The sequence below is a fragment of the Lepisosteus oculatus genome, unplaced genomic scaffold (genome assembly GCF_040954835.1).
Source record: "Lepisosteus oculatus isolate fLepOcu1 unplaced genomic scaffold, fLepOcu1.hap2 HAP2_SCAFFOLD_64, whole genome shotgun sequence".
Lineage (NCBI taxonomy): Eukaryota > Metazoa > Chordata > Actinopteri > Semionotiformes > Lepisosteidae > Lepisosteus > Lepisosteus oculatus.
In genome coordinates, this window is record NW_027168193.1 from 625,462 (window position 1) to 638,531 (window position 13,070).

The 13,070-nt window shown below is 42.3% G+C and overlaps 5 non-coding genes across 5 annotated transcripts; 2 read left to right on the plus strand and 3 right to left on the minus strand.

Moving 5' to 3' along the window:
* Nucleotides 1–2,276: 2,276 nt before the first annotated feature.
* trnai-aau (transfer RNA isoleucine (anticodon AAU)) lies at nucleotides 2,277–2,350 on the minus strand. The gene has a single exon. It is a non-coding gene; the product is annotated as a tRNA-Ile (tRNA).
* Nucleotides 2,351–2,911: 561 nt separating this feature from the next.
* trnag-gcc (transfer RNA glycine (anticodon GCC)) lies at nucleotides 2,912–2,982 on the minus strand. Its single transcript has one exon. It is a non-coding gene; the product is annotated as a tRNA-Gly (tRNA).
* Nucleotides 2,983–7,578: 4,596 nt separating this feature from the next.
* LOC138232889 (U4 spliceosomal RNA) lies at nucleotides 7,579–7,720 on the minus strand. The gene has a single exon (XR_011187331.1). It is a non-coding gene; the product is annotated as a U4 spliceosomal RNA (small nuclear RNA).
* Nucleotides 7,721–9,966: 2,246 nt separating this feature from the next.
* trnag-ucc (transfer RNA glycine (anticodon UCC)) lies at nucleotides 9,967–10,038 on the plus strand. Its single transcript has one exon. It is a non-coding gene; the product is annotated as a tRNA-Gly (tRNA).
* A 1,174-nt stretch (nucleotides 10,039–11,212) lies between these two features.
* Nucleotides 11,213–11,286, plus strand: trnat-agu (transfer RNA threonine (anticodon AGU)). Its single transcript has one exon. It is a non-coding gene; the product is annotated as a tRNA-Thr (tRNA).
* The last annotated feature ends 1,784 nt before the right edge of the window (nucleotides 11,287–13,070 follow it).

Below are 13,070 nucleotides of genomic sequence, written 5' to 3' on the forward strand. Positions count from 1 at the left end.
AATGTACTTGTTTGAAATTTTGGGGTTGTCCAAAGGCAGTATGTAGCACAAATGTGTGTCAGGGGTGTCGATCACGTTGTTACAATGCGAGCACAGTTTCTCTTTACATTTGTGACTAGAGAGGTTATAAACCTCACATTTCTCACAAAAGACCCTGCGCTCACACTTACTAACACCCGTCGCTGCATTCCGAAAGTGTCTCGCCAAACATTGAGAGCTACGACAAAAGACCTTACAGGCCGGACAATTCTGAATTTCTGCATCAATTTCGCAACACTGGGGATCTAAACAGGTTTTACAAGTTTTAACACAGGCGTGTGCGTTCTTGTGGCTATACGCCGCATGGTAGTTAGTGCAAAAATATGCCGCCCCCACAAAAGCTTTAAAATTTAAAACCCCATAAAAATGCTCTTCATGCAGTAGAACAAAAAGTATTTTAGAATTAGGTGGTGTGGGCCCCGTTGTAAAATATTTCCAATCACCCTGGTCATGGTACAAAATTTTAATGACCACCTTTAAATGTTTTTCAAAAGCAGTAATGTCTGACAAACTAATTTTCTGATTCTCTGAAAAACCCAACTCTTTGTGCATTCGTTTAGCGCCCTGTAACATTTCCCCATTGGTACAACCTTCATTCAACAAACCGTACACACTCCCAGTGAAACACAGATTACCGCCCGTGTAATGTAAGTCGATAAGGTGCGCTTTTTTCTGAGCAATTACCCAGAACGGATTTAAATCTTCGACGGGCACCCCCCTGCATATTCCTAACTATCGTCACCACTAATCGGAGGCTGTCATCGGTGAGAATTTCTGTGTGGCTCTGTAAGAGGTCTGAGATGTGGCTTAAAAAATCAGCAGCATTTAATTCTCCGGGTTGTCTCCTGCGTGAGAACAAGGGTTTGTTAAAACCACCCGCAGTCAAACGCAGCTGTACAAAATCATTCGCCCCGATGTTTGGAGAAAGTTCATCCAATATTCTCTGGACTGCACCATGCACATGTTTAGTCATTTATCCCGGTGGGTCTTCGCCAGTGCACCATGAAATAGCATTATCAGGTAACGAAATCCAGAGGTTAGATCAGCATCTTCTTTAGAAAAAAACGTCTAAGAGTCTAGCGGCGTAAACCTGGATCAGTTTTGGAAACACTGAATGTACACTTGCTAAAGCGGCTCTTAGATTCTCTAAACCCCGCTTTTTATCCACCTCATTAGTGCCCACCTTTGATACTAACTGTGCAATATACCGCACTGAGTCTCCCACATCACCAAACACCAAGTCTTTAGGCGTGTTATTATTTCTCTCCGAAGGCTTGACACGTTTGGTTTTGATCAGCGTCTTAACAGCCGTCTCCGATGCAGTCACCACCTTAGGGTCCGACGTTTCCACCACACTTTTTTCACCGCTCGTCGATACAGCTGCTGTGTGAATAACGCCAATGCTCCATATCTCAAAATCAGAAAACTACACTGTGATAAAAATAAAAGACTTTTCAACACAACAATCAATTATATCTAAATGGTCAAAATCAGAAAACTATGATAACTATGATAAAAACGCCACATATGTGGCACATCCTTACACAAAGGGCTGCGGGTGAATGGAAAAAGTTACCCGGACATGTTGTTACACCGGTTTCCTTTAAGACTGTGGTGGTGCTACTGGGTTAAGCGGCATGGTTAACGGCATACAGACCCCTGGCACAGACCACTTGTGCCAGGGGTCTGTATGCCATTCCCAAAATCCACCTGCTGGATTTTGGGAACTTCAGGACGAGTGGGAATTTTCTCCTATCTGTCAATTCTGTTTTGTTTTGGAGACTCTTGGCTGCCTATGTTGTACAGTGCAGCGTGAAGGAAACATTTTCCAAAACTGTGTCAACTCAAAATTTGTAAGAAAACCTCTCTAGCTGCTTTAACTCTCTTCATTTTTGTCATTTAATGTGACACTCGATGTATAACTGGAGCCTCACATATGCAAATGGTGAGGCTCCAGTTCGACACCACTTTACAGTATCTGACAAAAGCATGGCAGATTGTGCCATGACCGGCAGATAACTTCTGCTTATTTTTACCATATTAAACATTGGAAATCCAACCACTTGCATTTGTGACACTTGATTTTGGCTCCACCTAAGACACTCTTAAATCTTCAAACACTTTTCTCTTCTCCCGCAACACTCTTGTCTGTCGGCACTATGTGGCAGCGTTGCATGACAACCCATCTCACCACGGAAAGGAACCTAACAGCTTTGGTAAGAGAGGAGAAAAGGACCTGGCCCGTACGGGGCTCGAACCCGTGACCTTGGCGTTATTAGCACCACGCTCTAACCAGCTGAGCTAACCGGCCTCACGACAGTAATCCTCTCTGTGCTGCAAAAAATCGATCTCAGGGAATTTCTTTTGCCCTCCTTTGAATAGAAAGCCGTGTAATTCAGTGTACGGGCTTTCTCGTGCATTTTCATGGTTCTTGTAACCCAAATCCTACACTGGCCTGAATTGCCCCCCCATTTCACAGCATTTTTCAGCTGATTTAAAATGTACCTAAAGGAGAAGCATTATTGAAGACCATCAATTACCAAAAGCTTTTGTCAAAGGTTTTGGTGGTCATTTTTAATGACCACAGAGCGCTGTGATCTCGGTTTTACATCTCATCCAAAAGACAGCGCCCTCTTACAACACAGCATCTCCGTCACTATACTGGGGCATTGGGACCCGCACAGACCTCAGGGTGAGCGCCCCCCCCCGCCGGCACCATTAACACCGCTTCCAGCTGAAAGCTTTGTTTTTTCCTGTAGCTCACCCTCATCCGGGTACTGACCTGGCTCACACCTGCTTAGCTTCAGTGGGTTTTTTGAGTTGCGAGTTGCAAGGGGATGCAAGTGATGGAGCCGCTTGCTGCAAAAGCCACTGCATTGGCCGGGAATCGAACCCGAGCCTCCCGCATGGCAGGCGAGAATTCTACCACTGAACCACCAATGCTTAGTGCCTGGGACTTCAAAAAAGACGCTTTTTTGGTGCTCTGTGCAAAACGCGTCGACATCTGCTTCCAGCTGCAAAATGCCATTCACGGACGCTGAAGAATTTATTTCCAAGGCAGCGGGTACAAGCGATTGGGTGTTTTAAAACCACCAGAAACAGCAAAGAGGCGCGCTTCTTTGCTTGCGCCGGAACACACCAACTGGAGGCGGACAACGTAGTCGGCAGGATTCGAGCTTGCGCGGGGAGACCCCAACGGATTTCTAGTCCATCGCCTTAACCACTCGGCCACGACTACAGCAAGCCCCGCTGCCGCTGCGTTCTTGCTACAATCTTACCTGGATCGCGAGGCGCCGGCGGAAGCCTATTTCAAAGTCGTTCTCCGTTTCAAAAAAACATTTCCACAATACAAGCCTTGCAGACAGACACGCCTCAGAGGACTTAAGGGTGGCTTCATGTCGGAATGATAAAGTCTCCCCGTCCGGACATGAAAATGCCACTTTGTTACACACAAAAAAAGAATCAACAACAGAGAAATGCCCACAAGCATTTGAAAGCCGCACCACGTCGCACTTGAAATAGCTCTTACATTAGTGGTAGATGCAGGAATCGCCTTTTTATTTACGCTCTTACCAACGCGATGGAAAGCAAAACAAAGCAAAGCAGAGCAAAACAAAACGAACAAACGAAAACCCTCACGTCCCGCACTCGCATATAACGCCGTTACGTGCCCAAGCGGTATTGTACGTCATCGTAGCACTGCACCCCGGGGCGTACGGTATAAGGGAACAAGCACACGCCATGAATCGCCTCGAATCACTCCCTACAGCTGTAAGGCGCCTTGAAGCGTGCACCCCCAACGTTCTTCTTTGCGCATCTGTGAAAGGTAAACTCTTGCGCAAACTCTGAACCAGCTCTAAGGAAACTAATCCGATTAGACGTTACTTTGACTCATCCTTTAAGGGACCCTTGTTAATTGGAGAAATCAATGATTTCGAATGAATTCTGTATGCGTTAAAAGACAGCTATACACAGAAAACATGCAGGACACTGCTCATGATGTTTCCCGAGCCGAAACACAGTGCGTTTTTCCAAGCCATTTGACAAAGCCCGCCCACTGAAAACTGCAGCAGATCGTGTAAAGGCGTTCAACTTTGTAACTACTGCACGCACAGGAAGCAGAATCAATTCCTCTTTTCAAACTGTCAAAGGTTTGCTGCAGGACATCGCACAATCTCTTTTGAACGGGGACAAACGATTTCTTATGGGGCGCAGTAAGTACAGACGTTTATAAAGCTCCACTCATGCCGACGATGCAGCATGAAGAAGCGCAACCTAACGTTTGACAGACAAAAGCCGGGCGCCGCTACGAGCAATATGAAATCAAACTGACAGCACACGACGTTTCGCGCTGACTCAAAAGTGATCTCGACAGACGCTGTTCTCTGCATAACGCTGAAAGAGCTAAAGAGCGTTTCTGTTGAGACGTAACCCAGTGGGCAAAAGACGTATAATATACGTCTATTAAACGCATACCTTAGACGTCTAAATGTGGTCTACAATTCGTCTAGAATGAAATTCTAATGTACGTCTAAAGTTATACGTCTATGTTTAGACGTTCATTATACATAAATGGTTGGAGTTCTATTATACGGATAAATTTAGAGGACTATTATACATATATGGTTGGAGTTCCGGATAACTTTAGAGGTCTATTATACGGATAACTTTAGAGGACTATTATACGTATATGGTTAGAGGTCTATTATACGTATAACTTTAGAGGTCTATTATACGTATATGGTTAGAGGTCTATTATACGTATAAGTTTAGAGGTCTATTATACGTATATGGTTAGAGGTCTATTATACGGATAACTTTAGAGGTCTATTATACGTATATGGTTAGAGGTCTATTATACGCATAACTTTAGAGGTCTATTATACGTATATGGTTAGAGGTCTTTTATACGGATAATTTTAGAGGTCTATTATACGTATATGGGTAGAGGTCTATTATACATCAAAGATAGATTTTATAGGTGTAGAAACAAGTAAACCAAGCCAATGATTAGGTTTAGAAATTTATTCTGAAAATACACATTCACACCTGAAACATATGTATTTCAAATTATACATTGTATACAATCAATCAACAATCAACATATGGGCAATAATCATAAAAAACACAACTAGTCTTAAACTTCACCTACAAATTCTGGTAACATGGCAATATACAGTATAGTAATGACAAACACAAAACTAATTACATTAACACACTAACTCAAAACCACATTTTGATTCAAATATACATTTTAAAATGTACAACTTCTATATTTCCAAGAAAAAAAAATATTACAATGGAAGTTAAGACGATTTTTGTCCACTATTTGCAAACCCTGTCTAATTGTCCTGTTAGAACCAAAAACCTATTATTTTCAGAGTCCAGATCTCCTGGCCCCCTGCCTTGCATATGCATTCTTCAAGTAACACATTGTGTGCTCCTTTATTTCTTTTTCTGTTGATGTAGGGTGGGACTTCAGCACCGCAGCTAGGAGAAAATTATATAATATTACTTCCCAAATAAATGATGATTAATATCTTCTTTAGTATAATCTAAAAAATGAACGGTTTACTAAGCTCAAAGCTGAAATCAATGTATAAAATTTGGCTTGCATCATAGCAGTTGAGCAATAAAGTCTATCCTAATTAAAGAGTACCCAAAGTTTGAAAGTACAACATAGAATAAGAATAAGAGAAATGGCAAAACGATTTTGTGTCATCTTCCCCATTCACACTATTTTATGTGCCATTTTTTTGCTTATTCACATACTATTTTAATCAAAATAATATTAAGAAAGATCTGTATGTATTCAGATAGTATTATTATTGTTCATACTTACTCGTCAAAAGAGGATTGCTGAGATATTTGCGGATATACTTCTACGTTTGAAAAACGTGTCCAAAATGGTGACCAACGAATACTAGCAATGCATTGTGGTATATAACCGGAAAATATGCTGGGTTCGATATTTTCTCAACGTATGCGTTTATTAATGTTGTCGATATTATGGTTGAAATTTAACATTGATAATACATCGCGGCTATGTGCCCCCTGCTATGAGCTGATGTGCAATTTTAACGCATGCAGTTAGTAAGGATCGGTCACTGTTGTATGGTATTATATATAATTACATTATGGAATAGGATGGGGACAGGCCTGGCATCACGGGGGGAGGGGGGAATGTCGCCCCTTCAGTTTTGGGCAAAAAGTTTTACCTAACTTAATTTGCGCCCTAAAAAAATAGTTGTACTTTGTCAATGGTCAGACAACACTAAATGACACGAACAGTCACTCAGTCTGTTTGATGGGCAGGAGGGCTATCCGTCCAGGAACTGCACATATTATTGAGTGTCAACATTACGATCCTGTTTGCTCAGGTGGACCGATTCCTTGCAGTAGTTCCTTGCAGTAACGATTTAATACTTAAAATTGTTATATAACTAGGACTAGTTATAGCAGTCTGTGCTTTCTGTTGGTTTTACAACATTTTTTTCTTAACGATTCAGAACGTCCATGTAGCTGCAAAAATGAACGCTTATGGTACTTTTTGCTCCAGGCAATACAAACCGTGAGAGTGACGAAAAATGTGAAACTGAACTTCATCGCAAATACCAGATTGCTAGTCGTTATCTTCTATCATGAAGCACTAATCAATGGCATAGCTGCGAGATTTCATTTGGGTAGCTGCACCGAACAGCTCCGTTTCAACCGAAATATCACTCCCCCCTCAGAATTTCAGACGCCCCCCTACAGATTTTTCCTCGGGCACCGCACACTGATGGGGGACGGGGTGTCCAGGAAATGGTATCAACTTTTGTCAAGAAAATAAAAATAGAAACTCTATAGGCACTCAAACATTTTACTGTTTTTTTTCAGGCAGGTGGCAAGACCCCTCAGCAAAACCCTTGTATGCTAAGCTGTGGGCATTGATTCGTCGAATATACGTATATTTACGGCGAAATTACGGCTATACGTATATATACGTCGCCTCGACGTATAATCAACGTCGAATTGCAACCGTAAAATCGACGACATGAATAAACGCATATATAACGTCGAAAACACATCTAACACAGTGCCTGAGGCTTTTTACTGTATGTATCGTGTGTGCCGCAACTAGGAGTATACGGCACTCTGCACAGTGTACGAAGTAAATTATTTTCGCAGTAATTAATTTATTATATTTACTATATTTATTATACACATGTAAATTAATTGCTGCGAAAATAATTTACTTCGTACACTGTGCAGAGTGCCGTATACTCCTAGTTGCGGCACACACGATACATACAGTAAAAAGCCTCATGCACTGTGTTAGATGTGTTTTCGACGTTATATATGCGTTTGTTAATGTCGTCAATTTTACGGTTGCAATTCGACGTTGATTATACGTCGAGGCGACGTATATATACGTATAGCCGTAATTTCGCCGTAAATATACGTATATTCGACGAATCAATGCCCACTGGGAACAAGCTCGCTTCTTTCTACCATGATGTCACCATGACCAAATCTGTCTTTAAACACCTTGCTCAGTCTCTAACGAGACTGTCAAAAATAGCTTTCGCTGATTGTATTGCAAACCGGCGGAAGCGGGGTATTGGGAAAAGTTTTCAACTAGCAATAATCCCGCCTCGGCTAAACCTCACAGGCTACGATACTGCCACTGCGCAAAGCTGACGGTTGCCAGGCAACCGCGGGGATCCTATGGAAATCGTTATCAATCGTCTCATGGCATGTCGTTGCTGTAACGCTTCATATTTGTCGTCTTCTTCTAGCTTGAGGTTTTGAAGAATTTCATGACAGACAAGGGCTCCGTTGGGAACAAAGAAACCCGTTGATTCTTTTCAGCAGCAGAAATACAACCCTTTAAATACAAGATGACAGAACAATGACGAAGGGCATGCCGGGAGGAACTCATGCACTACAGAGGAAAGGGGGTGGGCACGTACAGTTCACATTCAAGCCACAAGTACTCTTCTCGGATGTTGCACAAACAAATCCTAACGTCTTGAAAGCATTGAGGCATGTTTGTGTCCCACTTCCCGTGGCTGCAGGATGACTGACACGAACGGACAAACACAATCTGTGGCGTTTAGCGTGACATAGTCTTGCAGGCATCGTGCTGTCTCACTGCAATACTATACCGCTGGAGGAAACAGTCCATCTGGCCATGAAACTCATTTGAACGTCTAGCTACAGCAACTAACAATATCATGATTTATTCAGGATGTGTGGAATCAGCACGTCCCGGAGACAGCTTCCGAAATCTTGAGCATTCTCTGGTGGTAGGGGCGTTCAAGATGGCGCTCAGGTGGGAGGTAAAGTTTAGTGGTTGAGGATTTTTTTTGAGTTTTTCATGACCTGAATGTTAATTTTTGCTTTTTTTGACTACAGAAAAATAAGGACTTAACACTACTTGTTTAAACTTCAGTTATAATTGAAAGAAAAAAAAACTATTTTTTTTAGGTTTAAGAATTTCGATATGAGTAACACTGGGAAAAGAAAAGAGAGTGCTGGGTCTTCGAAGGAGAACTCTAAGATACCTCAATCGTATATGTATAGCACTACAAGAAAATTGATGGCAACTAAAGGGAAAAGTGAAGCAGCTGGAGGGGACGTGGAAAGAGTGCTGGAGATGCGCTCGTACGCGAGCGCTCGCAGCCCAAGTGAGACTCAGCTGCCAGAGGAAGAGCCGGAGTCCCTGCCCAGCACACCTGTGAAAACCCCGGCAGCCAAGAGAGGAAGGGGCAACCTGACGCTGGAGGAGCTCCAGACCAACATCTTCAACATGATGGCACAGAGCATGGGTGAGCTGAAGGAAATGACTTGATCTAATACAGTCGCAATCGAAAGTCTTAAAAAGTCCATGGACTGTTTGTTTAAAGAGGTTGAAGACTTAAAGAGTGAAGTAAAAGTTCTTAAACAAGTAAATACCAAACAAGAAAAGCATATTAAAGAACTTGAATTGAAAGTGAACGATGTAGATAGATACCGTCGATGATGGAATTTAAAATTATTTGGAGTTAAAGAGGAACGTGATAAGGACCTTGTTGCAACAGTGAAGGGTATCTGTAAAAGGACCCTGCCGGACCAGGAGGACGTAATATCGGCCATTGACTTTGTTCACAAGCTCGGGAGAGCGAACATGTCTGGGCAAGTGCTCCCCAGATCGATTATAATACAGTTCACCAAGAGGACGGCGAGGGACATGCTGTGGCAAGCGGCGAGGGGGAATGAGTATTTGAATGGGAACAAACTGAGGTTTGCAGAGGACCTGTCTGCTGCGGACAGGAGTACCAGGAACCAGCTGTGGCCCCAGGTTGAAGCTGCCAGAAGAGAGGGGAGGAGAGCCTACTTTGTGGGAGCGAGGGCCTTTGTGGACGGGAAGGAGATTTGCTCCCAGTGACTGCTCAGTTAATGATTATGTTTGGTTTTATTTGTTATACCAGTATATACTAGTGTTTCTTTAGTGTTAGTTTGGAATGGTGTAGTTAAGTGTTAAGGACTGTTATAGTTCTGGTTCTTTGAAAAACTCAATAGTTTAGACAGTCTTAGAGTTAGTTATTTGCTTTTGTGTATGTCTTTTTCATGAATGCCAGAGGTACTCGAAATGTTGTTAAAAGAAAAACTGTGTGCTGAGTTTTATTTTTTACAGGAAACGCATGCATGTTGAAACTAAAGTTTATAAATAATTGAGAAATATTAAAGCAAGGAAAATATGATACATGTAAAATATACAATTTGATCACATAATTACTTAATTACCTCTGGTAGTTAAATGCTTTTTTCTGCTGCATTTTTTTTCTCTTGTACATGACTCTGATCCTCTTGTTGTATTTGTATTTGTAAATTCTATGTTTAATAAAATTTTTTTTAAAAAAAGCATTCTCTGGTGGTGTCCTGCAGACTTCCTGTGGGCATGCGTTGGTGGTATAGTGGTGAGCATAGCTGCCTTCCAAGCAGTTGACCCGGGTTCGATTCCCGGCCAACGCAGTGGTGAATGTTTTCAAATGCTATCATGAGCCTTGGATTGTGACTAGCAAAGCGAAGCCTTTTGAAAGAGCTAAAGCACTGAAAAACGGAATTGAGGGAGAATCTTACAGGGGATTCTGAGTGGTGTCTGCATACACGCAGTCCAATATGGGTGCTGAAAGCTTGAGCTACTCTCAATGTCATGCTGGCTTTCCCTGGAGTAAATCTGTTACATTGAAAGAATGCTTCTCGCAGGTTCAAAAAGGGACCCTTGTTAATTGGAGAAATCAATGATTTCAAATGAATTCTGTATGCGTTAAAAGACAGCTATACACAGAAAACATGCAGGACACTGCTCATGCGTGTGGAGTTCAGCCGAAACACAGTGCGTTTTTTCAAGCCATCTGACAAAGCCCGCCCACTGAAAACTGCAGCAGATCGTGTAAAGACGTTCAACTTTGTAACTACTGCACGCACAGGAAGCAGAATAAATTCCTCTTTTCAAACTGTCAAAGGTTTGCTTTACGAACGCCGCAGGACATCGCACAATCTCTTTTGAACAGGGACAAACGATTTCTTATGGGGCGCAGTAAGTACTGTTACTGTCACTGCTCGATACCGACGTTGGCCTACTATACCATGTTCAGCCACCGCTAGAAAATGTACGGCTCTAGCACCGGAGCAAGCAACAGGAGGGCCGACGTCAAACAGGCACATGTGTCAGACATGGAGAGCGACGAGAATGAGATTTGAACCCATGACTGCAGAGCACAATGAATTAGCAGTCCATCACCTTAACCACTCAGCCACCTTGTCGACGAAACTGGGCTGTCCGGACATGGGTTGGCGCGCTCCAGATGATCTTTTTCTTTTTTTTCCCTCGTACTCGAGGGTCATTTTCCTGTTCCACATGTGATTTCAACATTTTCCTTGGGAGATGTCAAGCCAGCAAGCCACTGCTGTGGTTCAGTGGCCAGTGTGGAGTTCAGTGGCCCTGTTGTACACAGAAAGCATATTGAGCTCCTTGGACATGAAAAGTTCCAGATAAGAGCCATTTGTCATCCTTTCTCTTGGTGTCGATGTTGCTATTGTATGTAAAGGTGGCAACTTGCTCAGCAAGCAGGCGGAGCACACACCGAATGCAGATGTGTCTGAGTGGTGTGTCCAAGTGGCTGCAAAAGAACAGCACTCCTGGGGCGCCGTGGCTTAGTTGGTTAAAGCGCCTGCCTAGTAAACAGAATATCCTGGGTTCGAATCCCAGCGGTGCCTTCTTTGTTGTGTCTTCTCGAACAGAACTGGTCATTACAGACAACCGCCTACGGCTAGACTTAATTAAATGCAAGTATTCATTTCCTGTCTTTAACGCGACTTGTTTTTCTTAAAATGGATGCAACTTGCAAAACATGAAATACAAGCCTTGCTAATCAGCGCTAGCGGCTGGCAAAAAAAAAAAGAAGTCAGCAATGTTTTTTTCTTTAACCTTAACCCTGCTAATGGAGAAGAGTTAAATGACCGAGTCAATGCAGCTTAAACGATGCGCAAGTCGGGTTCTTAGCTGAAAGGGTGGTAAATCACACTCACCCCAGTCCTTAATCTTTTAAAGAGGATACAAAATTGAACCTAGTCGCCACATCACATACATCCTGTTCAATGATAAAAAGGTAACATCTATCCTCGCTCCAGAGTAAATCTCACGTTGAGGGCATCTTTTTTTTCACTTTACCGTGAGTCGGGCTCGGCTGCACAGAGGAGAGAGCAGACCAATGAGGTCACAGGGACAGGGGAGTCACACGCTGGCGGTTTGAATACGCGGAAGATCACTGAGGGATCCACAGTATGTGGACCCTCCGTTCGCCATCAGTCCGCACTCCGGACTCTGAATCCTGCCATCCGAGTTAAGATCTCAGCGGAACCTGAGGTGCAGTTCCTTCTTAAAACGTAATCTGGTGAGCATTTCTAGAATCGCACTTGTATAGATGCAGCCTTTAATGTGTTGCTAGGTTAAAATTGATGACTTCTTGTATTTCAGTAGGCAACTGCCCTCTTGATTTTGGATTTAATCTCTTTATTACAGGGGCGCTTTTATGAAGACAGAGTCATGTTCAGGTACTTTGTTTGATGGAGGAAGCTTATTTCGGACTCTGTGATCTGCTCACCTGGAAAGGTCTGCTGTACTACTACAAGAGAGAAGTAGAGTCTGGAAGAAGGGACAATTTTATGATGCTTTGGAAGATAATGTTTTTTTTTTCTTATACTGAAAATGAAAAGTAGTTGTTTCTATATGGACTCAGTCTTTGGAATTTGTATATTTATATATTTCAGTGAACCCTCAGCCATTCCTTCTGTATTGTAATTCAATTTCTCTTTTAAAATTCCTTCCCCACTTCTAGGACCTGCAGTTGCTGAACTCCACAATGGCTTCTATTGGAAAGTCTGTGACTGAGACCAAGTAAGTGTTCACTTTTTTATGAAACCATTATTTATTTTGGAGCAATGAGCAATTCTTATATAAATGCAATAAAATCATTATGCTCAAACTATGAGAGAGAATTTTAAGGATAATTTAAGAAATCAGTCTTAGCTTGTTTCTATACACAGATGGTATTATTTATTTTCAAAGGAAACCCGCGAGGATTCCCCTGGTGTGCAAGATGTGCCTGAATACTTTTGATCAGCTTCCTGCTCACTTCAAGAGAGCGTGTATGAAGCATGCCACGGCAGAAGAGATCGGGATGGCCTCTCAACAGACGAGGGAGGACATGATGAATCACCTGAAGAACGGGGTCATTGTGGATTACCACAGATAAGAGATCAAAGGACACTTTGTGGGCTTGAAATACAAAGAAAATCTTGTTCTATGGTACAAGATAAATACAAAACTTAAGCTTTTATTTTAATTAGATTTATTTATAAAGCATAAGCAATCATTTATTACATTAATATATGTGAAAATAACATTTTAGTATCATACATTTAGTATATTTAGTTCCTAATGCTGAAAGAAATGATCATAGAACATGACATCTAACCTTACCTGCGGTGTTTTTAATCCC